This window comes from Camelus dromedarius, chromosome 25 (assembly GCF_036321535.1).
Source record: "Camelus dromedarius isolate mCamDro1 chromosome 25, mCamDro1.pat, whole genome shotgun sequence".
Lineage (NCBI taxonomy): Eukaryota > Metazoa > Chordata > Mammalia > Artiodactyla > Camelidae > Camelus > Camelus dromedarius.
In genome coordinates, this window is record NC_087460.1 from 25,434,682 (window position 1) to 25,461,406 (window position 26,725).

Consider the following 26,725-nt stretch of genomic DNA (forward strand, 5'->3'; position numbering starts at 1 on the left):
CCACCCCATATATATGTATGGAGTGCAGTTTGAAACTGAAAAGAAACTTTGTGTTCCCAACAAGTTAGGTGAAGGACGGCTTTCACACACACTTCTCTCTCAGAACTGAGCATGTGGAGAGACGTTCTTTCAGCTGGTACAAAGGGAACGGGTTGCAGGGGAAACTTTTACTCTGGTTTCTCAGTGTGTTTCCTAGTGCCGGTTTGAAGTTCCTGCAGTTTTCATTGTAATAACGTTTTGGAGCTTGTACCTACCTTTATATATTTATGGAGTGTAATTTGCAAATGAAAAGAAACTTTGTGTTCCCAACAAGCTAGATGATGGACGGCTTTCACTCACACTTATCTCTCAGAACTGAGCATGTGGAGAGATGTTCGTTCAGCTAGCACAAAAGGAACGGGTTGCAGGAGAAACTTTTACTCTGGTTTCTCAGTGTGTTTCCTAGTGCCGGTTTGAAGTTCCTGCAGTTTTCACTGTAATACCGATTTGGAGCTAGTCCATACCATTATATATGTATGGATTGAAGTTTGCAACTGAAAAGAAACTTTGTGTTCCCAACAAGCTAGGTGAAGGACGGCTTTCACACACACTTATCTCTCAGAACTGAGCATGTGGAGAGACGTTCGTTCAGCAAGCACAAAAGGAACGGGATTCAGGAGAAACTTTTACTCTGGTTTCTCAGTGTGTTTCCTAGTGCCGGGTTGAAGTTCCTGCAGTTTACACTGTAAAACCGAGTTGGAGCTAGTACTTCCCCATATATATGTATGGAGTGGAGTTTGCAACTGAAAAGAAACTTTGTGTTCCCAACAAGCTAATTGAAGGACGTCTTTCACACACACTTATCTCTCAGATCTGAGCATGTGGAGAGACGTACGTTCAGCTGGCAAAAAGGGAACGCGTTGCAGGAGAAACTTTTACTCTGGTTTCTCAGTGTTTTTCCTAGTGCCGGTTTGAAGTTCCTGCAGTTTTCACTGTAAAACCGAGTTGGAGCTAGTACCTCCCCATATATATTTATGGAGTGCAGTTTGCAACTGAAAAGAAACTTTGTGTTCCCAACAAGCTAGGTGAAGGACGGCTTTCACACACATTTATCTCTCAGATGTGAGCATGTGGATAGACGTTCGTTTAGATTGCAAAAAAAGAACGGTTTGCAGGAAAACATTTACTCTGGTTTCTCAGTGTGTTTCCTAGTGCCGGTGTGATGTTCCTGCAGTTTTCATTGTAATAACGTTTTGGAGCTTGTCCCTACCGTTATATATTTAAGGAGTGTAATTTGCAAATGAAAAAAACTTTGTGTTCCCAACAAGCTAGGTGATGGACGTCTTTCACACACACTTATCTCTCAGAACTGAGCATGTGGAGAGACGTTCGTTCAGCTGGCACAAATGGAACGGGTTGCAGGAGAAACTTTTACTCTGGTTTCTCAGTTTGTTTCCTAGTGCCGGTTTGAAGTTCCTGCAATTTTCACTGTAAAACCGAGTTGGAGCTAGTACCTCCCCATATATATTTATGAAGTGCAGTTTTAAACTGAAAAGAAACTTTGTGTTCCCAAGAAGCTAGGTGAAGGACGCCTTTCACACACACTTATCTCTCAGACGTGAGCATGTGGATAGATGTTCGTTCAGATAGCAAAATAAGAACGGTTTGCAGGAGAAACTTTTACTCTTGTTTCTCAGTGTGTTTCCTAGTGCCGGTTTGAAGTTCCTGCATTTTTCACTGTAATACCGATTTGGAGCGAGTCCATACCGTTATATATGTATGGAGAGTAGTTTGGAACTGAAAAGAAACTTTGTGTTCCCAACAAGCTAGGTGAAGTACGGCTTTCACACACACTTATCTCTCAGAACTGAGCATGTGGAGAGACGTTCGTTCAGCTAGCTGAAACGGAACGGGTTGCAGGAGAAACTTTTACTCTGGTTTCTCACTGTGTTTCCTAGTGCCGGTTTGAAGTTCCTGCAGTTTTCACTTTAAAACCGAGTTGGAGCTATTACCTCCCCATATATATTTATGGAGTGCAGTTTGCAACTGAAAAGAAACTTTGTGTTCCCAACAAGCTAGTTGAAGGACGGCTTTCACACACACTTATCTCTCAGAACTGAGCAAGTGGAGAGACGTTCGTTCAGCTAGCTCAAACGGAATGAGTTGCAGGAGAAACTTTTACTCTGTTTTCTCAGTGTGATTCCTAGTGCCGGTATGAAGTTCCTGCAGTTTTCATTGTAAAACCGAGTTGGAGCTCGTATCTCCACATATATATGTATGGAGTGTAGTTTGCTACTGAAAAGAAACTTTGTGTTCCCAACAAGCTAGGTGAAGGACGGCTTTCACACACACTTATCTCTCAGAACTGAGCATGTGGAGAGACGTTCGTTTAGCTAGCCCAAACGGAACGGGTTGCAGGAGAAACATTTACTCTGGTTTCTCAGTATGTTTCCTAGTGCCGGTTTGATGTTCCTGCAGTTTTCACTGTAAAACCGAGTTGGAGCTTGTATCTCCCCATATATATGTATGGAGTGCAGTTTGCAACTGAAAAGAAACTTTGTGTTCCCAACAAGCTAGGTGAAGGACGGCTTTCACACACACTTAACTCTCAGAACTGAGCATGTGGAGAGACGTTCGTTCAGCTAGCACAAACGAAACGGGTTGCAGGAGAAACTTTTGCTCTGGTTTCTAAGTGAGTTTCCTAAAGACGGTTTGATGTTCCTGCAGATTTCACTGTAAAACAGAGTTGGAGCTTGTACCTCCCCATATATATGTATGGAGTGTAGTTTGCAACTGAAAAGAAACTTTGTGTTCCCAACAAGCTAGGTGAAGGACGGCTTTCACACACACTTATTTCTCAGAATTGAGAATGTGGTGAGACGTTCGTTCAGCTAGCACAAAAGGAACGCGTTGCAGGAGAAACTTTTACTCTGGTTTCTCAGTGTGTTTCCTAGTGCCGGTTTGAATTTCTTGTAGTTTTCACTGTAATAGCGATTTGGAGCTAGTCCATACCGTTATATATGTATGGAGTGTAGTTTGCAACTGAAAAGAATCTTTGTGTTCCCAACAAGCTATGTGAAGGACGGCTTTCACACACACTTATCTCTCAGAACTGAGCATGTGGAGAGACTTTCGTTCAGCTAGCACAAAAAGAACGGTTTGCAGGAGAAACTTTTGCTCTGGTTTCTCAGTGTGTTCCTAGTGCCGGTTTGAAGTTCCTGCAGTTTTCACTGTAATACCGATTTGGAGCAAGTCCATACCGTTATATATGTATGGAGTGTAGTTGGCAACTGAAAAGAAACTTTGTGTTCCCAACAAGCTAGGTGAAGGACGGCTTTCAGACTCACTTATCTCTCAGAACTGAGCATGAAGGGAGACGTTCGTTCAGCTAGCACAAAGGGAAAGGGATTCAGGAGAAACTTTTACTCTGGATTCTCAGTGTGATTCCTAGTGCCGGTTTGAAGTTCCTGCAGTTTTCACTGTAAAACAGAGTTGGAGCTAGTACCTCCCCATATATATGTATGGAGTGTAGTTTGCAACTGAAAAGAATCTTTGTGTTCCCAACAAGCTAGGTGAAGGACGGGTTTCACACACACTTATCTCTCAGAACTGAGCATGTGGAGAGAGGTTCGTTCAGCTAGCACAAAATAAACGGTTTGCAGGAGAAACTTTTACTCTGGTTTCTCAATGTGCTTACTTGTGCCGGTTTGAAGTTCCTGCAGTTTTCACTGTAATACCGATTTGGAGCTAGTCCATAACGTTATATATGTATGGAGTGTAGTTTGCAACTGAAAAGAAACTTTGTGTTCCCAACCATCTAGTTGAAGGAAGGCATTTACACACACTTATGTCTCAGAAAGGAGCATGTGGAGTGTCGTTCGTTCATGTAGCACAAAGGGAACGGTTTGCAGGAGAAACTTTTACTCTGGTTTCTCAGTCTGTTTCCTAGTGCCGGTTTGAAGTTCCTGCAGTTTTCACTCTAAAACCGATTTGGAGCTAGTACCACCCCATATGTATGTATGGAGTGTAGTTTGCAACTGAAAAGAAACTTTGTGTTCCCAACAAGCTAGGTGAAGGACGGCTTTCACACACAAATAACTCTCAGAACTGAGCATGTGGAGAGACGTTCGTCAGCTAGTTCAAACGGAACGGGTAGTAGTAGAAACTTTTACTCTGGTTTCTCAGTGTGTTTCCTAGTGCCGGTTTGAAGTTCCTGCAGTTTTCACTGTAAAACCGAGTTGGAGATAGTACCACCCCATATATATGTATGGAGTGCAGTTTGAAACTGAAAAGAAACTTTGTGTTCCCAACAAGTTAGGTGAAGGACGGCTTTCACACACACTTCTCTCTCAGAACTGAGCATGTGGAGAGACGTTCTTTCAGCTGGTACAAAGGGAACGGGTTGCAGGGGAAACTTTTACTCTGGTTTCTCAGTGTGTTTCCTAGTGCCGGTTTGAAGTTCCTGCAGTTTTCATTGTAATAACGTTTTGGAGCTTGTACCTAACTTTATATATTTATGGTGTGTAATTTGCAAATGAAAAGAAACTTTGTGTTCCCAACAAGCTAGGTGATGGACGGCTTTCACTCACACTTATCTCTCAGAACTGAGCATGTGGAGAGATGTTCGTTCAGCTAGCACAAAAGGAACGGGTTGCAGGAGATACTTTTACTCTGGTTTCTCAGTGTGTTTCCTAGTGCCGGTTTGAAGTTCCTGCAGTTTTCACTGTAATACCGATTTGGAGCTAGTCCATACCGTTATATATGTATGGATTGTAGTTTGCAACTGAAAAGAAACTTTGTGTTACCAACAAGCTAGGTTAAGTACGGCTTTCACACACACTTATCTCTCATAACTGAGCATGAGGAGAGACGTTCGTTCATCTAGCACAAAGGGAACGGGATGCATGAGAAACATTTAATCTGGTTTCTCTGTCTGTTTCCTAGTGCCGGGTTGAAGTTCCTGCAGTTTACACTGTAAAACCGAGTTGGAGCTAGTACTTCCCCATATATATGTATGGAGTGGAGTTTGCAACTGAAAAGAAACTTTGTGTTCCCAACAAGCTAAGTGAAGGACGTCTTTCACACACACTTATCTCTCAGATCTGAGCATGTGGAGAGACGTACGTTCAGCTGGCAAAAAGGGAACGCGTTGCAGGAGAAACTTTTACTCTGATTTCTCAGTGTTTTTCCTAGTGCCGGTTTGAAGTTCCTGCAGTTTTCACTGTAAAATCGAGTTGGAGCTAGTACCTCCCCATATATATTTATGGAGTGCAGTTTGCAACTGAAAAGAAACTTTGTGTTCCCAACAAGCTAGGTGAAGGACGGCTTTCACACACATTTATCTCTCAGATGTGAGCATGTGGATAGACGTTCGTTTAGATAGCAAAAAAAGAACGGTTTGCAGGAAAACATTTACTCTGGCTTCTCAGTGTGTTTCCTAGTGCCGGTGTGATGTTCCTGCAGTTTTCATTGTAATAACGTTTTGGAGCTTGTCCCTACCGTTATATATTTAAGGAGTGTAATTTGCAAATGAAAAGAAACTTTGTGTTCCCAACAAGCTAGGTGATGGACGTCTTTCACACACACTTATCTCTCAGAACTGAGCATGTGGAGAGACGTTCGTTCAGCTGGCACAAAGGGAACGGGTTGCAGGAGAAACTTTTACTCTGGTTTCTCAGTGTGTTTCCTAGTGCCGGTTTGAAGTTCCTGCAATTTTCACTGTAAAACCGAGTTGGAGCTAGTACCTCCCCATATATATTTATGAAGTGCAGTTTTAAACTGAAAAGAAACTTTGTGTTCCCAACAAGCTAGGTGAAGGACGCCTTTCACACACACTTATCTCTCAGACGTGAGCATGTGGATAGATGTTCGTTCAGATAGCAAAATAAGTACGGTTTGCAGGAGAAACTTTTACTCATGTTTCTCAGTGTGTTTCCTAGTGCCGGTTTGAAGTTCCTGCATTTTTCACTGTAATACCGATTTGGAGCGAGTCCATACCGTTATATATGTATGGAGAGTAGTTTGCAACTGAAAAGAAACTTTGTGTTCCCAACAAGCTGGGTGAAGTACGGCTTTCACACACACTTATCTCTCAGAACTGAGCATGTGGAGAGACGTTCGTTCAGCTAGCTGAAACGGAACGGGTTGCAGGAGAAACTTTTACTCTGGTTTCTCAGTGTGTTTCCTAGTGCCGGTTTGAAGTTCCTGCAGTTTTCACTTTAAAACCGAGTTGGAGCTATTACCTCCCCATATATATTTATGGAGTGCAGTTTGCAACTGAAAAGAAACTTTGTGTTCCCAACAAGCTAGTTGAAGGACGGCTTTCACACACACTTATCTCTCAGAACTGAGCAAGTGGAGAGACGTTCGTTCAGCTAGCTCAAACGGAATGAGTTGCAGGAGAAACTTTTACTCTGTTTTCTCAGTGTGATTCCTAGTGCCGGTATGAAGTTCCTGCAGTTTTCATTGTAAAACCGAGTTGGAGCTCGTATCTCCACATATATATGTATGGAGTGTATTTTGCAACTGAAAAGAAACTTTGTGTTCCCAACAAGCTAGGTGAAGGACGGCTTTCACACACACTTATCTCTCAGAACTGAGCATGTGGAGAGACGTTCGTTTAGCTAGCCCAAACGGAACGGGTTGCAGGAGGAACATTTACTCTGGTTTCTCAGTATGTTTCCTAGTGCCGGTTTGATGTTCCTGCAGTTTTCACTGTAAAACCGAGTTGGAGCTTGTATCTCCCCATATATATGTATGGAGTGCAGTTTGCAACTGAAAAGAAACTTTGTGTTCCCAACAAGCTAGGTGAAGGACGGCTTTCACACACACTTAACTCTCAGAACTGAGCATGTGGAGAGACGTTCGTTCAGCTAGCACAAACGGAACGGGTTGCAGGAGAAACTTTTGCTCTGGTTTCTAAGTGAGTTTCCTAAAGACGGTTTGATGTTCCTGCAGTTTTCACTGTAAAACCGAGTTGGAGCTTGTACCTCCCCATATATATGTATGGAGTGTAGTTTGCAACTGAAAAGAAACTTTGTGTTCCCAACAAGCTATGTGAAGGACGGCTTTCACACACACTTATCTCTCAGAACTGACCATGTGGAGAGTCTTTCGTTCAGCTAGCTCAAACGGAACCGGTGGCAGAAGAAATTTTTACTCTGGTTTCTCAGTGTGTTTCCTAGTGACAGTTTGATGTTCCTGCAGTTTTCACTGTAAAACCGTGTTGGAGCTTGTACCTCCCCATATATATGTATGGAGTGCAGTTTGCAACTGAAAAGAAACTTTGTGTTCCCAATAACCTAGGTGAAGGACGGCTTTCACAAACACTTATCTCTCAGAACTGAGCATGTGGAGAGACTTTCGTTCAGCTAGCACAAAAGGAACGGTTTGCAGGAGAAACTTTTGCTCTGGTTTCTCAGTGTGTTCCTAGTGCCGGTTTGAAGTTCCTGCAGTTTTCACTGTAATACCGATTTGGAGCAAGTCCATACCGTTATATATGTATGGAGTGTAGTTGGCAACTGAAAAGAAACTTTGTGTTCCCAACAAGCTAGGTGAAGTACGGCTTTCAGACTCACTTATCTCTCAGAACTGAGCATGAAGGGAGACGTTCATTCAGCTAGCACAAAGGGAACGGGATTCAGGAGAAACTTTTACTCTGGTTTCTCAGTGTGATTCCTAGTGCCGGTATGAAGTTCCTGCAGTTTTCATTGTAAAACCGATTTGGAGCTAGTACCTCCCCATATATATGTATGGAGTGCAGTTTGCAACTGAAAAGAATATTTGTGTTCCCAACAAGCTAGGTGAAGGACGGCTTTCACACACTTATCTCTCAGAACTGAGCATGTGGAGAGACGTTCATTCAGCTAGCACAAAGGGAACGGGATTCAGTAGAAACTTTTAATCTGGTTTCTCAGTCTGTTTCATAGTGCCGGTATGAAGTGCCTGCAATTTTCACTGTAAAATCGAGTTGGAGCTTGTACCTCCCCATATATATGTATGGATTGTAGTTTGCAACTGAAAAGAAACTTTGTGTTCCCAACAAGCTAGGTGAAGGACGGCTTTCACACACACTTATCTCTCAGAACTGAGCATGTGGAGAGACGTTCGTTCAGCCACCTGAAACGGAACGGGTGGCAGGAGAAATTTTTACTCTGGTTTCTCAGTGTGTTTCCTAGTGCCAGTTTGATGTTCCTGCAGTTTTCACTGTAAAACCGTGTTGGAGCTTGTACCTCCCCATATATATGTATGGAGTGCAGTTTGCAACTGAAAAGAAACTTTGTGTTCCCAACAAGCTAGTTGAAGGACGGCTTTCACACACACTTATCTCTCAGAACTGAGCATGTGGAGAGACGTTCGTTCAGCTAGCACAAAAGGAACGGGTTGCAGGAGAAACTTTTAATCTGGTTTCTCAGTGTGTTTCCAAGTGCCGGTTTGAAGTTCCTGCAGTTTTCACTGTAAAACCGATTTTGAGCAAGTCCATACCGTTATATATGTATGGAGTGTAGTTTGCAACTGAAAAGAAACTTTGTGTTCCCAACAAGCTAGTTGAAGGACGGCTTTCACACACACTTATCTCTCAGAACTGAGCATGTGGAGAGAAGTTCTTTCAGCTGGCACAAAGGGAACGGGTTGCAGGTGAAACTTTTACTCTGGTTTCTCAGTCTGTTTCTTAGTGCCGTTTTGAAGTTCCTGCAGTTTTCACTGTAAAACCGAGTTGGAGCTTGTACTTCCCCATATATACGTATGGAGTGTAGTTTGCAACTGAAAAGAAACTTTGTGTTCACAACAAATTAGGTGAAGTACGGCTTTCACACACACTTATCTCTCAGAACTGGGCATGTGGAGAGACGTTCGTTCAGCTAGCACAAATTGAACGGGATTCTGGAGAAACTTTTACTCTGGTTTCTCAGTGTGTTTCCTAGTGCCGGTTTGAAGTTCCTGCAGTTTTCACTGTAAAACCGAGTTGCAGCTAGTACCTCCCCATATATATATTTATGGAGTGTAGTTTGTAACTGAAAAGAAACTTTGTGTTCCCAACAAGCTAGGTGAAGGACGGCTTTCACACACACTTATCTCTCAGAACTGAGCATGTGGAGAGACGTTCGTTCAGCTAGCTGAAACGGAACGGGTTGCAGGAGAAACTTTTACTCTGGTTTCTCAGTGTGTTTCCTAGTGCCGGTTTGAAGTTCCTGCAGTTTTCACTGTAAAACCGAGTTGGAGCTTGTACCTCCCCATATATATGTATGGAGTGTAGTTTGCAACTGAAAAGAAACTTTGTGTTCCCAACAAGCTAGGTGAAGGACGGCTTTCACACACACTTATCTCTCAGAACTGAGCAAGTGGAGAGACGTTCGTTCAGCCACCTGAAACTGAACGGGTGGCAGGAGAAATTTTTACTCTGGTTTCTCAGTTTGTTTCCTAGTGCCAGTTTGATGTTCCTGCAGTTTTCACTGTAAAACCGATTTTGAGCAAGTCCATACCGTTATATATGTATGGAGTGTAGTTTGCAACTGAAAAGAAACTTTGTGTTCCCAACAAGCTAGGTGAAGGACGGCTTTCAGACTCACTTATCTCTCAGAACTGAGCATGTGGAGAGACGTTCGTTCAGCTAGCACAAAGGGAACGGGATTCAGGAGAAATTTTACTCTGGTTTCTCGGTCTGTTTCCTTGTGCCGGTATGTAGTTCCTGAAGTTTTCTCTGTAAAACCGAGTTTTATCTAGTACCTCCCCATATATATGTATGGAGTGTAGTTTGCAACTGAAAAGAAACTTTGTGTTCACAACAAGCTAGGTGAATGACGGCTTTCACACACACTTATCTGTCAGAACTGAGCATGTGGAGAGAAGTTCTTTCAGCTGGCACAAAGTGAACGGGTTGCAGGTGAAACTTTTACTCTGGTTTCTCAGTCTGTTTCTTAGTGCCGTTTTGAAGTTCCTGCAGTTTTCACTGTAAAACCGAGATGGAGCTTGTACATCCCCATATATACGTATGGAGTGTAGTTTGCAACTGAAAAGAAACTTTGTGTTCACAACAAGCTAGGTGAAGTACGGCTTTCACACACACTTATCTCTCAGAAATGAGCATGTGGAGAGACGTTCGTTCAGCTAGCACAAATTGAACGGGATTCAGGAGAAACTTTTACTCTGGTTTCTCAGTGTGTTTCCTAGTGCCGGTTTGTAGTTCCTGCAGTTTTCACTGTAAAACCGAGTTGCAGCTAGTACCTCCCCATATATATATTTATGGAGTGTAGTTTGTAACTGAAAAGAAACTTTGTGTTAACAACAAGCTAGGTGATGGTTGGCTTTCACACACACTTATCTCTCAGAACTGAGCATGTGGAGAGACGTTCGTTCAGCTAGCTGAAACGGAACGGGTTGCAGGAGAAACTTTTACTCTGGTTTCTCAGTGTGTTTCCTAGTGCCGGTTTGAAGTTCCTGCAGTTTTCACTGTAAAACCGATTTGGAGCTTGTACCTCCCCATATATATGTATGGAGTGCAGTTTGCAACTGAAAAGAAACTTTGTGTTCCCAACAAGCTAGGTGAAGGACGGCTTTCAGACTCAATTATCTCTCAGAACTGAGCATGTGGAGAGACGTTCGTTCAGCTAGCACAAAGGAACGGGATTCAGGAGAAACTTTTACTCTGGTTTCTCGGTCTGTTTCCTAGTGCCGGTATGTAGTTCCTGAAGTTTTCTCTGTAAAACCGAGTTGCAGCTAGTACCTCCCCTTATATATGTATGGAGTGTAGTTTGCAACTGAAAAGAAACTTTGTGTTCCCAACAAGCTAGGTGAAGGACGGCTTTCACACACACTTATCTCTCACAACTGAGCATGTGGAGAGACTTTCGTTCAGCTACCTCAAACGGAACCGGTGGCAGGAGAAATTTTTACTCTGGTTTCTCAGTGTGTTTCCTAGTGCCAGTTTGATGTTCCTGCAGTTTTCACTGTAAAACCGTGTTGGAGCATGTACCTCCCCATATATATGTATGGAGTGCAGTTTGCAACCGAAAAGAAACTTTGTGTTCCCAATAACCTAGGTGAAGGACGGCTTTCACAAACACTTATCTCTCAGAACTGAGCATGTGGAGAGACTTTCGTTCAGCTAGCACAAAAGGAACGGGTTGCAGGAGAAACTTTTGCTCTGGTTTCTCAGTGTGTTCCTAGTGCCGGTTTGAAGTTCCTGCAGTTTTCACTGTAATACCGATTTGGAGCAAGTCCATACCGTTATATATGTATGGAGTGTAGTTGGCAACTGAAAAGAATCTTTGTGTTCCCAACAAGCTAGGTGAAGGACGGCTTTCAGACTCACTTATCTCACAGAACTGAGCATGAGGGGAGACGTTCGTTCAGCTAGCACAAAGGGAACGGGAGTCAGGAAAAACTTTTACTCTGGTTTCTCAGTGTGATTCCTAGTGCCGGTATGAAGTTCCTGCAGTTTTCATTGTAAAACCGATTTGGAGCTAGTACCTCCCCATATATATATTTATGGAGTGTAGTTTGTAACTGAAAAGAAACTTTGTGTTCCCAACAAGCTAGGTGAAGGACGGCTTTCACACACACTTATCTCTCAGAACTGAGCATGTGGAGAGACTTTCGTTCAGCTAGCTGAAACGGAACGGGTTGCAGGAGAAACTTTTACTCTGGTTTCTCAGTGTGTTTCCTAGTGCCGGTTTGAAGTTCCTGCAGTTTTCACTGTAAAACCGAGTTGGAGCTTGTACCTCCCCATATATATGTATGGAGTGTAGTTTGCAACTGAAAAGAAACTTTGTGTTCCCAACAAGCTAGGTGAAGGACGGCTTTCACACACACTTATCTCTCAGAACTGAGCAAGTGGAGAGACGTTCGTTCAGCCACCTGAAACTGAACGGGTGGCAGGAGAAATTTTTACTCTGGTTTCTCAGTGTGTTTCCTAGTGCCAGTTTGATGTTCCTGCAGTTTTCACTGTAAAACCGAGTTGGAGCTTGTACCTCCCCATATATATGTATGGAGTGCAGTTTGCAACTGAAAAGAAACTTTGTGTTCCCAACAAGCTAGTTGAAGGACGGCTTTCACACACACTTATCTCTCAGAACTGAGCATGTGGAGAGACGTTCGTTCAGCTAGCACAAAAGGAACGGGTTGCAGGAGAAACTTTTAATCTGGTTTCTCAGTGTGTTTCCTAGTGCCGGTTTGAAGTTCCTGCAGTTTTCACTGTAAAACCGATTTTGAGCAAGTCCATACCGTTATATATGTATGGAGTGTAGTTTGGAACTGAAAAGAAACTTTGTGTTCCCAACAAGCTAGGTGAAGGACGGCTTTCAGACTCAATTATCTCTCAGAACTGAGCATGTGGAGAGACGTTCGTTCAGCTAGCACAAAGGAACGGGATTCAGGAGAAACTTTTACTCTGGTTTCTCGGTCTGTTTCCTAGTGCCGGTATGTAGTTCCTGAAGTTTTCTCTGTAAAACCGAGTTGCAGCTAGTACCTCCCCTTATATATGTATGGAGTGTAGTTTGCAACTGAAAAGAAACTTTGTGTTCCCAACAAGCTAGGTGAAGGACGGCTTTCACACACACTTATCTCTCACAACTGAGCATGTGGAGAGACTTTCGTTCAGCTACCTCAAACGGAACCGGTGGCAGGAGAAATTTTTACTCTGGTTTCTCAGTGTGTTTCCTAGTGCCAGTTTGATGTTCCTGCAGTTTTCACTGTAAAACCGTGTTGGAGCATGTACCTCCCCATATATATGTATGGAGTGCAGTTTGCAACCGAAAAGAAACTTTGTGTTCCCAATAACCTAGGTGAAGGACGGCTTTCACAAACACTTATCTCTCAGAACTGAGCATGTGGAGAGACTTTCGTTCAGTTAGCACAAAAGGAACGGGTTGCAGGAGAAACTTTTGCTCTGGTTTCTCAGTGTGTTCCTAGTGCCGGTTTGAAGTTCCTGCAGTTTTCACTGTAATACCGATTTGGAGCAAGTCCATACCGTTATATATGTATGGAGTGTAGTTGGCAACTGAAAAGAATCTTTGTGTTCCCAACAAGCTAGGTGAAGGACGGCTTTCAGACTCACTTATCTCACAGAACTGAGCATGAGGGGAGACGTTCGTTCAGCTAGCACAAAGGGAACGGGAGTCAGGAAAAACTTTTACTCTGGTTTCTCAGTGTGATTCCTAGTGCCGGTAAGAAGTTCCTGCAGTTTTCATTGTAAAACCGATTTGGAGCTAGTACCTCCCCATATATATGTATGGAGTGCAGTTTGCAACTGAAAAGAATATTTGTGTTTCCAACAAGCTAGGTGAAGTACGGCTTTCACACACTTATCTCTCAGAACTGAGCATGTGGAGAGACGTTCATTCAGCTAGCACAAAGGGAACGGGATTCAGTTGAAACTTTTTATCTGGTTTCTCAGTCTGTTTCATAGTGCAGGTATGAAGTGCCTGCAATTTTCACTGTAAAAGCGAGTTGGAGCTTGTACCTCCCCATATATATGTATGGAGTGTAGTTTGCAACTGAAAAGAAACTTTGTGTTCCCAACAAGCTAGGTGAAGGACGGCTTTCACACACACTTATCTCTCAGAATTGAGCATGTGGAGAGACGTTCGTTCAGCTAGCACAAAAGGAATGCGTTGCAGGAGAAACTATTACTCTGGTTTCTCAGTGTGTTTCCTAGTGCCGGTTTGAAGTTCCTGCAGTTTTCACTGTAAAACCGATTTGGAGCTAGTACTTCCCCATATATATGTATGGAGTGTAGTTTGCAACTGAAAAGAAACTTTGTGTTCCCAACAAGCTAGGTGAAGGACGGCTTTCACACACACTTATCTCTCAGAACTGAGCATGTGGAGAGACGTTCGTTCAGCCACCTGAAACGGAACGGGTGGCAGGAGAAATTTTTACTCTGGTTTCTCAGTGTGTTTCCTAGTGCCAGTTTGATGTTCCTGCAGTTTTCACTGTAAAACCGTGTTGGAGCTTGTACCTCCCCATATATATGTATGGAGTGCAGTTTGCAACTGAAAAGAAACTTTGTGTTCCAAACAAGCTAGTTGAAAGACGGCTTTCACACACAATTATCTCTCAGAACTGAGCATGTGGAGAGACGTTCGTTCAGCTAGCACAAAAGGAACGGGTTGCAGGAGAAACTTTTACTCTGGTTTCTCAGTGTGTTTCCTAGTGCCGGTTTGAAGTTCCTGCAGTTTTCACTGTAAAACCGATTTTGTGCAAGTCCATACCGTTAAATATGTATGGAGTGTAGTTTGCAACTGAAAAGAAACTTTGTGTTCCCAACAAGCTAGTTGAAGGACGGCTTTCACACACACTTATCTCTCAGAACTGAGCATGTGGAGAGACGTTCGTTCAGCTAGCACAAAGGGAACGGGATTCAGGAGAAATTTTACTCTGGTTTCTCGGTCTGTTTCCTAGTGCCGGTATGTAGTTCCTGAAGTTTTCTCTGTAAAACCTAGTTTTAGCTACTACCTCCCCATATATATGTATGGAGTGTAGTTTGCAACTGAAAAGAAACTTTGTGTTCACAACAAGCTAAGTGAAGGACGGCTTTCACACACACTTATCTCTCAGAACTGAGCATGTGGAGAGAAGTTCTTTCAGCTGGCACAAAGGGAACGGGTTGCAGGTGAAACTTTTACTCTGGTTTCTCAGTCTGTTTCTTAGTGCCGTTTTGAAGTTCCTGCAGTTTTCACTGTAAAACCGAGGTGGAGCTTGTACCTCCCCATATATACGTATGGAGTGTAGTTTGCAACTGAAAAGAAACTTTGTGTTCACAACAACTTAGGTGAAGTACGGCTTTCACACACACTTATCTCTCAGAACTGAGCATGTGGAGAGAAGTTCTTTCAGCTAGCACAAATTGAACGGGATTCAGGAGAAACTTTTACTCTGGTTTCTCAGTGTGTTTCCTAGTGCCGGTTTGAAGTTCCTGCAGTTTTCACTGTAAAACCGAGTTGCAGCTAGTACCTCCCCATATATATATTTATGGAGTGTAGTTTGTAACTGAAAAGAAACTTTGTGTTCCCAACAAGCTAGGTGAAGGACGGCTTTCACACACACTTATCTCTCAGAACTGAGCATGTGGAGAGACGTTCGTTCAGCTAGCTGAAACGGAACGGGTTGCAGGACAAACTTTTACTCTGGTTTCTCAGTGTGTTTCCTAGTGCCTGTTTGAAGTTCCTGCAGTTTTCACTGTAAAACCGAGTTGGAGTTTGTACCTCCCCATATATATGTATGGAGTGCAGTTTGCAACTGAAAAGAAACTTTGTGTTCCCAACAAGCTAGTTGAAAGACGGCTTTCACACACACTTATCTCTCTGAACTGAGCAAGTGGAGAGACGTTTGTTCAGCTAGCTCAAACGGAATGAGTTGCAGGAGAGACTTTTACTCTGGTTTCTCAGTGTGATTCCTAGTGCCGGTATGAATTTCCTGCAGTTTTCACTGTAAAACCGATTTTGAGCAAGTCGATACCGTTATATATGTATGGAGTGTAGTTTGCAACTGTAAAGAAACTTTGTGTTCCCAACAAGCTAGGTGAAGGACGGCTTTCAGACTCACTTATCTCTCAGAACTGAGCATGTGGAGAGACGTTCGTTCAGCTAGCACAAAAGGAACGGGATTCAGGAGAAACTTTTACTCTGGTTTCTCGGTCTGTTTCCTAGTGCCGGTATGTAGTTCCTGAAGTTTTCTCTGTAAAATCGAGTTGCAGCTAGTACCTCCCCTTATATATGTATGGAGTGTAGTTTGCAACTGAAAAGAAACTTTGCGTTCCCAACAAGCTAGGTGAAGTACGGCTTTCACACACACTTCTCTCTCAGAACTGAGCATGTGGAGAGACGTTCGTTCAGCTAGCTGAAACGGAACGGTTTGAAGGAGAAACTTTTACTCTGGTTTCTCAGTGTGTTTCCTAGTGCCGGTTTGAATTTCCTGCAGGTTTCACTGTAAAACCGAGTTGGAGCTAGTACCTCCCCATATATATGTATGGAGTGCAGTTTGTAACTGAAAAGAAACTTTCTGTTCCCACCAAGCTAGGTGAAGGACGGCTTACACACTCACTTATATATCAGAACTGAGCATGTGGGGAGACGTTCATTCAGCTAGCACAAATGGAACGGGATTCAAGAGAAACTTTTAATCTGCATTCTCAGTGTGTTTCCTAGTGCCGGTTTGAAGTTCCTGCAGTTTTCACTGTAAAACAGAGTTGGAGATAGTAACTCCCCATATATATGTATGGAGTGTATTTTGCAACTGAAAAGAGTCTTTGTGTTCCCAACAAGCTAGGTGAAGGACGGCTTTCACACACACTTATCTCTCAGAACTGAGCATGTGGAGAGACGTTCGTTCAGCTAGCACAAAAGAAACGGATTGCAGTAGAAACTTTTACTCTGGTTTCTCAATGTGTTTACTTGTGCCGGTTTGAAGTTCCTGCAGTTTTCACTGTAATACCGATTTGGAGCTAGTCCATAACGTTATATATGTATGGAGTGTAGTTTGCAACTGAAAAGAAACTTTGTGTTCCCAACCATCTAGGTGAAGGAAGGCATTCACACACACTTATCTCTCAGAAAGGAGCATGTGGAGTGTCGTTCGTTCATGTAGCACAAAGGGAACGGTTTGCAGGAGAAACTTTTACTCTGGTTTCTCAGTCTGTTTCCTAGTGCCGGTTTGAAGTTCCTGCAGTTTTCACTGTAAAACCGAGTTGGAGCTAGTACCTCCCCATATGTATGTATGGAGTGTAGTTTGCAACTGAAAAGAAACTTTCTGTTCCCAACAAGCCAAGTGAAGGACGGCTTTCACACACAAATATCTCTCAGAACTGAGCATGTGGAGAGACGTTCGTCAGCTAGTTCAAACGGAACGGGTAGCAGTAGAAACTTTTACTCTGGTTTCTCAGTGTGTTTCCTAGTGCCGGTTTGAATTTCCTGCAGTTTTCACTGTAAAACCGAGTTGGAGATAGTACCACCCCATATATATGTATGGAGTGCAGTTTGAAACTGAAAAGAAACTTTGTGTTCCCAACAAGTTAGGTGAAGGACGGCTTTCACACACACTTCTCTCTCAGAACTGAGCATGTGGAGAGACGTTCTTTCAGCTGGTACAAAGGGAACGGGTTGCAGGGGAAACTTTTACTCTGGTTTCTCAGTGTGTTTCCTAGTGCCGGTTTGAAGTTCCCTCAGTTTTCATTGTAATAACGTTTTGGAGCTTGTACCTACCTTTATATATTTATGGAGTGTAATTTGCAAATGAAAAGAAACTTTGTGTTCCCAACAAGCTAGATGATGGACGGCTTTCACTCACACTTATCTCTCAGAACTGAGCATGTGGAGAGATGTTCGTTCAGCTAGCACAAAAGGAACGGGTTGCAGGAGAAACTTTTACTCTGGTTTCTCAGTGTGTTTCCTAGTGCCGGTTTGAAGTTCCTGCAGTTTTCACTGTAATACCGATTTGGAGCTAGTCCATACCATTATATATGTATGGATTGAAGTTTGCAACTGAAAAGAAACTTTGTGTTCCCAACAAGCTAGGTGAAGGACGGCTTTCACACACACTTATCTCTCAGAACTGAGCATGTGGAGAGACGTTCGTTCAGCAAGCACAAAAGGAACGGGATTCAGGAGAAACTTTTACTCTGGTTTCTCAGTGTGTTTCCTAGTGCCGGTTTGAAGTTCCTGCAGTTTTCACTGTAAAACCGATTTGGAGCTAGTACCTCCCCATATATATGTATGGAGTGTAGTTTGCAACTGAAAAGAAACTTTGTGTTCCCAACAAGCTAGGTGAAGGACGGCTTTCACACACACTTATCTCTCAGAACTGAGCATGTGGAGAGACGTTCGTTCAGCTAGCTGAAACGGAACGGGTTGCAGGACAAACTTTTACTCTGGTTTCTCAGTGTGTTTCCTAGTGTCTGTTTGAAGTTCCTGCAGTTTTCACTGTAAAACCGAGTTGGAGTTTGTACCTCCCCATATATATGTATGGAGTGCAGTTTGCAACTGAAAAGAAACTTTGTGTTCCCAACAAGCTAGTTGAAAGACGGCTTTCACACACACTTATCTCTCTGAACTGAGCAAGTGGAGAGACGTTTGTTCAGCTAGCTCAAACGGAATGAGTTGCAGGAGAGACTTTTACTCTGGTTTCTCAGTGTGATTCCTAGTGCCGGTATGAATTTCCTGCAGTTTTCACTGTAAAACCGATTTTGAGCAAGTCGATACCGTTATATATGTATGGAGTGTAGTTTGCAACTGTAAAGAAACTTTGTGTTCCCAACAAGCTAGGTGAAGGACGGCTTTCAGACTCACTTATCTCTCAGAACTGAGCATGTGGAGAGACGTTCGTTCAGCTAGCACAAAAGGAACGGGATTCAGGAGAAACTTTTACTCTGGTTTCTCGGTCTGTTTCCTAGTGCCGGTATGTAGTTCCTGAAGTTTTCTCTGTAAAATCGAGTTGCAGCTAGTACCTCCCCTTATATATGTATGGAGTGTAGTTTGCAACTGAAAAGAAACTTTGCGTTCCCAACAAGCTAGGTGAAGTACGGCTTTCACACACACTTCTCTCTCAGAACTGAGCATGTGGAGAGACGTTCGTTCAGCTAGCTGAAACGGAACGGTTTGAAGGAGAAACTTTTACTCTGGTTTCTCAGTGTGTTTCCTAGTGCCGGTTTGAAGTTCCTGCAATTTTCACTGTAAAACCGAGTTGGAGTTTGTTCCTCCCCATATATATGTATGGAGTGCAGTTTGCAACTGAAAAGAAACTTTTTGTTCACAACAAGCTTGGTGAAGTACGTCTTTCACACACACTTATCTCTCAGAACTGAGCATGTAGAGAGACGTTTGTTCAGCTAGCACAAAAGGAACGGTTTGCAGGAGAAACTTTTACTCTGGTTTCTCAGTGTGTTTCCTAGTGCCGGTTTGAATTTCCTGCAGGTTTCACTGTAAAACCGAGTTGGAGCTAGTACCTCCCCATATATATGTATGGAGTGCAGTTTGTAACTGAAAAGAAACTTTCTGTTCCCACCAAGCTAGGTGAAGGACGGCTTACACACTCACTTATATATCAGAACTGAGCATGTGGGGAGACGTTCATTCAGCTAGCACAAATGGAACGGGATTCAAGAGAAACTTTTAATCTGCATTCTCAGTGTGTTTCCTAGTGCCGGTTTGAAGTTCCTGCAGTTTTCACTGTAAAACAGAGTTGGAGATAGTAACTCCCCATATATATGTATGGAGTGTATTTTGCAACTGAAAAGAGTCTTTGTGTTCCCAACAAGCTAGGTGAAGGACGGCTTTCACACACACTTATCTCTCAGAACTGAGCATGTGGAGAGACGTTCGTTCAGCTAGCACAAAAGAAACGGTTTGCAGTAGAAACTTTTACTCTGGTTTCTCAATGTGTTTACTTGTGCCGGTTTGAAGTTCCTGCAGTTTTCACTGTAATACCGATTTGGAGCTAGTCCATAACGTTATATATGTATGGAGTGTAGTTTGCAACTGAAAAGAAACTTTGTGTTCCCAACCATCTAGGTGAAGGAAGGCATTCACACACACTTATCTCTCAGAAAGGAGCATGTGGAGTGTCGTTCGTTCATGTAGCACAAAGGGAACGGTTTGCAGGAGAAACTTTTACTCTGGTTTCTCAGTCTGTTTCCTAGTGCCGGTTTGAAGTTCCTGCAGTTTTCACTGTAAAACCGAGTTGGAGCTAGTACCTCCCCATATGTATGTATGGAGTGTAGTTTGCAACTGAAAAGAAACTTTCTGTTCCCAACAAGCCAAGTGAAGGACGGCTTTCACACACAAATATCTCTCAGAACTGAGCATGTGGAGAGACGTTCGTCAGCTAGTTCAAACGGAACGGGTAGCAGTAGAAACTTTTACTCTGGTTTCTCAGTGTGTTTCCTAGTGCCGGTTTGAATTTCCTGCAGTTTTCACTGTAAAACCGAGTTGGAGATAGTACCACCCCATATATATGTATGGAGTGCAGTTTGAAACTGAAAAGAAACTTTGTGTTCCCAACAAGTTAGGTGAAGGACGGCTTTCACACACACTTCTCTCTCAGAACTGAGCATGTGGAGAGACGTTCTTTCAGCTGGTACAAAGGGAACGGGTTGCAGGGGAAACTTTTACTCTGGTTTCTCAGTGTGTTTCCTAGTGCCGGTTTGAAGTTCCTGCAGTTTTCATTGTAATAACGTTTTGGAGCTTGTACCTACCTTTATATATTTATGGAGTGTAATTTGCAAATGAAAAGAAACTTTGTGTTCCCAACAAGCTAGATGATGGACGGCTTTCACTCACACTTATCTCTCAGAACTGAGCATGTGGAGAGATGTTCGTTCAGCTAGCACAAAAGGAACGGGTTGCAGGAGAAACTTTTACTCTGGTTTCTCAGTGTGTTTCCTAGTGCCGGTTTGAAGTTCCTGCAGTTTTCACTGTAATACCGATTTGGAGCTAGTCCATACCATTATATATGTATGGATTGAAGTTTGCAACTGAAAAGAAACTTTGTGTTCCCAACAAGCTAGGTGAAGGACGGCTTTCACACACACTTATCTCTCAGAACTGAGCATGTGGAGAGACGTTCGTTCAGCAAGCACAAAAGGAACGGGATTCAGGAGAAACTTTTACTCTGGTTTCTCAGTGTGTTTCCTAGTGCCGGTTTGAAGTTCCTGCAGTTTTCACTGTAAAACCGATTTGGAGCTAGTACCTCCCCATATATATGTATGGAGTGTAGTTTGCAACTGAAAAGAAACTTTGTGTTCCCAACAAGCTAGGTGAAGGACGGCTTTCACACACACTTATCTCTCAGAACTGAGCATGTGGAGAGACGTTCGTTCAGCCACCTGAAACGGAACGGGTGGCAGGAGAAATTTTTACTCTGGTTTCTCAGTGTGTTTCCTAGTGCCAGTTTGATGTTCCTGCAGTTTTCACTGTAAAACCGTGTTGGAGCTTGTACCTCCCCATATATATGTATGGAGTGCAGTTTGCAACTGAAAAGAAACTTTGTGTTCCCAACAAGCTAGTTGAAGGACGGCTTTCACACACACTTATCTCTCAGAACTGAGCATGTGGAGAGACGTTCGTTCAGCTAGCACAAAAGGAACGGGTTGCAGGAGAAACTTTTACTCTGGTTTCTCAGTGTGTTTCCTAGTGCCGGATAGAAGTTCCTGCAGTTTTCACTGTAAAACCGATTTTGAGCAAGTCCATACCGTTATATATGTATGGAGTGTAGTTTGCAACTGTAAAGAAACTTTGTGTTCCCAACAAGCTAGGTGAAGGACGGCTTTCAGACTCACTTATCTCTCAGAACTGAGCATGTGGAGAGACGTTCGTTCAGCTAGCACAAAAGGAACGGGTTTCAGGAGAAAATTTTACTCTGGTTTCTCGGTCTGTTTCCTAGTGCCGGTATGTAGTTCCTGAAGTTTTCTCTGTAAAACCGAGTTGCAGCTAGTACCTCCCCTTATATATGTATGGAGTGCAATTTGCAACTGAAAAGAAACTTTGTGTTCCCAATAACCAAGCTGAAGGGCGGCTTTCACACACACTTATCTCTCAGAACAGAGCATGTAGAGAGACGTTTGTTCAGCTAGCACAAAAGGAACGGTTTGCAGGAGAAACTTTTACTCTGGTTTCTCAGTGTGTTTCCTAGTGCCGGTTTGAATTTCCTGCAGTTTTCACTGTAAAACCGAGTTGGAGCTAGTACCTCCCCATATATATGTATGGTGTGCAGTTTGTAACTGAAAAGAAACTTTGTGTTCCCACCAAGCTAGCTGAAGGACGGCTTACACACTCACTTATATATCAGAACTGAGCATGTGTGGAGACGTTCATTCAGCTAGCACAAATGGAACGGGATTCAGGAGAAACTTTTAATCTGGATTCTCAGTGTGTTTCCTAGTGCCGGTTTGAAGTTCCTGCAGTTTTCACTGTAAAACAGAGTTGGAGCTAGTACCTCCCCATATATATGTATGGAGTGTAGTTTGCAACTGAAAAGAATCTTTGTGTTCCCAACAAGCTAGGTGAAGGACGGCTTTCACACACACTTATCTCTCAGAACTGAGCATGTGGAGAGACGTTCGTTCAGCTAGCACAAAAGAAACGGTTTGCAGTAGAAACTTTTACTCTGGTTTCTCAATGTGTTTACTTGTGCCGGTTTGAAGTTCCTGCAGTTTTCACTGTAATACCGATTTGGAGCTAGTCCATAACGTTATATATGTATGGAGTGTAGTTTGCAACTGAAAAGAAACTTTGTGTTCCCAACCATCTAGGTGAAGGAAGGCATTCACACACACTTATCTCTCAGAAATGAGCATGTGGAGTGTCGTTCGTTCATGTAGCGCAAAGGGAACGATTTGCAGGAGAAACTTTTACTCTGGTTTCTCAGTCTGTTTCCTAGTGCGGGTTTGAATTTCCTGCAGTTTTCACTGTAAAACCGAGTTGGAGCTAGTACCTCCCCATATGTATGTATGGAGTGTAGTTTGCAACTGAAAAGAAACTTTCTGTTCCCAACAAGCCAAGTGAAGGACGGCTTTCACACACAAATATCTCTCAGAACTGAGCATGTGGAGAGACGTTCGTCAGCTAGTTCAAACGGAACGGGTAGCAGTAGAAACTTTTACTCTGGTTTCTCAGTGTGTTTCCTAGTGCCGGTTTGAATTTCCTGCAGTTTTCACTGTAAAACCGAGTTGGAGATAGTACCACCCCATATATATGTATGGAGTGCAGTTTGAAACTGAAAAGAAACTTTGTGTTCCCAACAAGTTAGGTGAAGGACGGCTTTCACACACACTTCTCTCTCAGAACTGAGCATGTGGAGAGACGTTCTTTCAGCTGGTACAAAGGGAACGGGTTGCAGGGGAAACTTTTACTCTGGTTTCTCAGTGTGTTTCCTAGTGCCGGTTTGAAGTTCCTGCAGTTTTCATTGTAATAACGTTTTGGAGCTTGTACCTACCTTTATATATTTATGGAGTGTAATTTGCAAATGAAAAGAAACTTTGTGTTCCCAACAAGCTAGATGATGGACGGCTTTCACTCACACTTATCTCTCAGAACTGAGCATGTGGAGAGATGTTCGTTCAGCTAGCACAAAAGGAACGGGTTGCAGGAGAAACTTTTACTCTGGTTTCTCAGTGTGTTTCCTAGTGCCGGTTTGAAGTTCCTGCAGTTTTCATTGTAATAACGTTTTGGAGCTTGTACCTACCTTTATATATTTATGGAGTGTAATTTGCAAATGAAAAGAAACTTTGTGTTCCCAACAAGCTAGATGATGGACGGCTTTCACACACACTTATCTCTCAGAACTGAGCATGTGGAGAGACGTTCGTTCAGCTAGCACAAAAGAAACGGTTTGCAGTAGAAACTTTTACTCTGGTTTCTCAATGTGTTTACATGTGCCGGTTTGAAGTTCCTGCAGTTTTCACTGTAATACCGATTTGGAGCTAGTCCATAACGTTATATATGTATGGAGTGTAGTTTGCAACTGAAAAGAAACTTTGTGTTCCCAACCATCTAGGTGAAGGAAGGCATTCACACACACTTATCTCTCAGAAAGGAGCATGTGGAGTGTCGTTCGTTCATGTAGCGCAAAGGGAACGGTTTGCAGGAGAAACTTTTACTCTGGTTTCTCAGTCTGTTTCCTAGTGCCGGTTTGAATTTCCTGCAGTTTTCACTGTAAAACCGAGTTGGAGCTAGTACCTCCCCATATGTATGTATGGAGTGTAGTTTGCAACTGAAAAGAAAATTTGTGTTCCCAAGAAGCCAAGTGAAGGACGGCTTTCACACACAAATATCTCTCAGAACTGAGCATGTGGAGAGACGTTCGTCAGCTAGTTCAAACGGAACGGGTAGCAGTAGAAACTTTTACTCTGGTTTCTCAGTGTGTTTCCTAGTGCCGGTTTGAATTTCCTGCAGTTTTCACTGTAAAACCGAGTTGGAGATAGTACCACCCCATATATATGTATGGAGTACAGTTTGAAACTGAAAAGAAACTTTGTGTTCCCAACAAGTTAGGTGAAGGACGGCTTTCACACACACTTCTCTCTCAGAACTGAGCATGTGGAGAGACGTTCTTTCAGCTGGTACAAAGGGAACGGGTTGCAGGGGAAACTTTTACTCTGGTTTCTCAGTGTGTTTCCTAGTGCCGGTTTGAAGTTCCTGCAGTTTTCATTGTAATAACGTTTTGGAGCTTGTACCTACCTTTATATATTTATGGAGTGTAATTTGCAAATGAAAAGAAACTTTGTGTTCCCAACAAGCTAGATGATGGACGGCTTTCACTCACACTTATCTCTCAGAACTGAGCATGTGGAGAGATGTTCGTTCAGCTAGCACAAAAGGAACGGGTTGCAGGAGAAACTTTTACTCTGGTTTCTCAGTGTGTTTCCTAGTGCCGGTTTGAAGTTCCTGCAGTTTTCACTGTAATACCGATTTGGAGCTAGTCCATACCGTTATATATGTATGGATTGTAGTTTGCAACTGAAAAGAAACTTTGTGTTCCCAACAAGCTAGGTGAAGGACGGCTTTCACACACACTTATCTCTCAGAACTGAGCATGTGGAGAGACGTTCGTTCAGCAAGCACAAAGGGAACGGGATTCAGGAGAAACTTTTACTCTGGTTTCTCAGTGTGTTTCCTAGTGCCAGTTTGATGTTCCTGCAGTTTTCACTGTAAAACCGTGTTGGAGCTTGTACCTCCCCATATATATGTATGGAGTGCAGTTTGCAACTGAAAAGAAACTTTGTGTTCCCAACAAGCTAGTTGAAGGCGGCTTTCACACACACTTATCTCTCAGAACTGAGCATGTGGAGAGACGTTCGTTCAGCTAGCACAAAAGGAACGGGTTGCAGGAGAAACTTTTACTCTGGTTTCTCAGTGTGTTTCCTAGTGCCGGTTTGAAGTTCCTGCAGTTTTCACTGTAAAACCGATTTTGAGCAAGTCCATACCGTTATATATGTATGGAGTGTAGTTTGCAACTGTAAAGAAACTTTGTGTTCCCAACAAGCTAGGTGAAGAACGGCTTTAAGACTCACTTATCTCTCAGAACTGAGCATGTGGAGAGACGTTCGTTCAGCTAGCACAAAGGGAACGGGATTCAGGAGAAAATTTTACTCTGATTTCTCGGTCTGTTTCCTAGTGCCGGTATGTAGTTCCTGAAGTTTTCTCTGTAAAACCGAGTTGCAGCTAGTACCTCCCCTTATATATGTATGGAGTGTAGTTTGCACCTGAAAAGAAACTTTGTGTTCCCAACAAGCTAGGTGAAGTACGGCTTTCACACACACTTATCTCTCAGAACTGAGCATGTGGAGAGACGTTCGTTCAGCTAGCTGAAACGGAACGGTTTGAAGGAGAATCTTTTACTCTGGTTTCTCAGTGTGTTTCCTAGTGCCGGTTGGAAGTTCCTGCAGTTTTCACTGTAAAACCGATTTGGAGCTTGTACCTACCTTTATATATTTATGGAGTGTAATTTGCAAATGAAAAGAAACTTTGTGTTCCCAACAAGCTAGATGATGGACGGCTTTCACTCACACTTATCTCTCAGAACTGAGCATGTGGAGAGACGTTCGTTCAGCTAGCACAAAAGGAACGGGTTGCAGGAGAAACTTTTACTCTGGTTTCTCAGTGTGTTTCCTAGTGCCGGTTTGAAGTTCCTGCAGTTTTCACTGTAAAACCGATTTTGAGCAAGTACATACCGTTAAATATGTATGGAGTGTAGTTTGCAACTGAAAAGAAACTTTGTGTTCCCAACAAGCTAGTTGAAGGACGGCTTTCACACACACTTATCTCTCAGAACTGAGCATGTGGAGAGACGTTCGTTCAGCTAGCACAAAGGGAACGGGATTCAGGAGAAATTTTACTCTGGTTTCTCGGTCTGTTTCCTAGTGCCGGTATGTAGTTCCTGAAGTTTTCTCTGTAAAACCTAGTTTTAGCTACTACCTCCCCATATATATGTATGGAGTGTAGTTTGCAACTGAAAAGAAACTTTGTGTTCACAACAAGCTAAGTGAAGGACGGCTTTCACACACACTTATCTCTCAGAACTGAGCATGTGGAGAGAAGTTCTTTCAGCTGGCACAAAGGGAACGGGTTGCAGGTGAAACTTTTACTCTGGTTTCTCAGTCTGCTTCTTAGTGCCGTTTTGAAGTTCCTGCAGTTTTCACTGTAAAACAGAGGTGGAGCTTGTACCTCCCCATATATACGTATGGAGTGTAGTTTGCAACTGAAAAGAAACTTTGTGTTCACAACAACTTAGGTGAAGTACGGCTTTCACACACACTTATCTCTCAGAACTGAGCATGTGGAGAGACGTTCGTTCAGCTAGCACAAATTGAACGGGATTCAGGAGAAACTTTTACTCTGGTTTCTCAGTGTGTTTCCTAGTGCCGGTTTGAAGTTCCTGCAGTTTTCACTGTAAAACCGAGTTGCAGCTAGTACCTCCCCATATATATTTTTATGGAGTGTAGTTTGTAACTGAAAAGAAACTTTGTGTTCCCAACAAGCTAGGTGAAGGACGGCTTTCACACACACTTATCTCTCAGAACTGAGCATGTGGAGAGAAGTTCGTTCAGCTAGCTGAAACGGAACGGGTTGCAGGACAAAGTTTTACTCTGGTTTCTCAGTGTGTTTCCTAGTGCCGGTTTGAAGTTCCTGCAGTTTTCACTGTAAAACCGAGTTGGAGTTTGTACCTCCCCATATATATGTATGGAGTGCAGTTTGCAACTGAAAATAAACTTTGTGTTCCCAACAAGCTAGTTGAAAGACGGCTTTCACACACACTT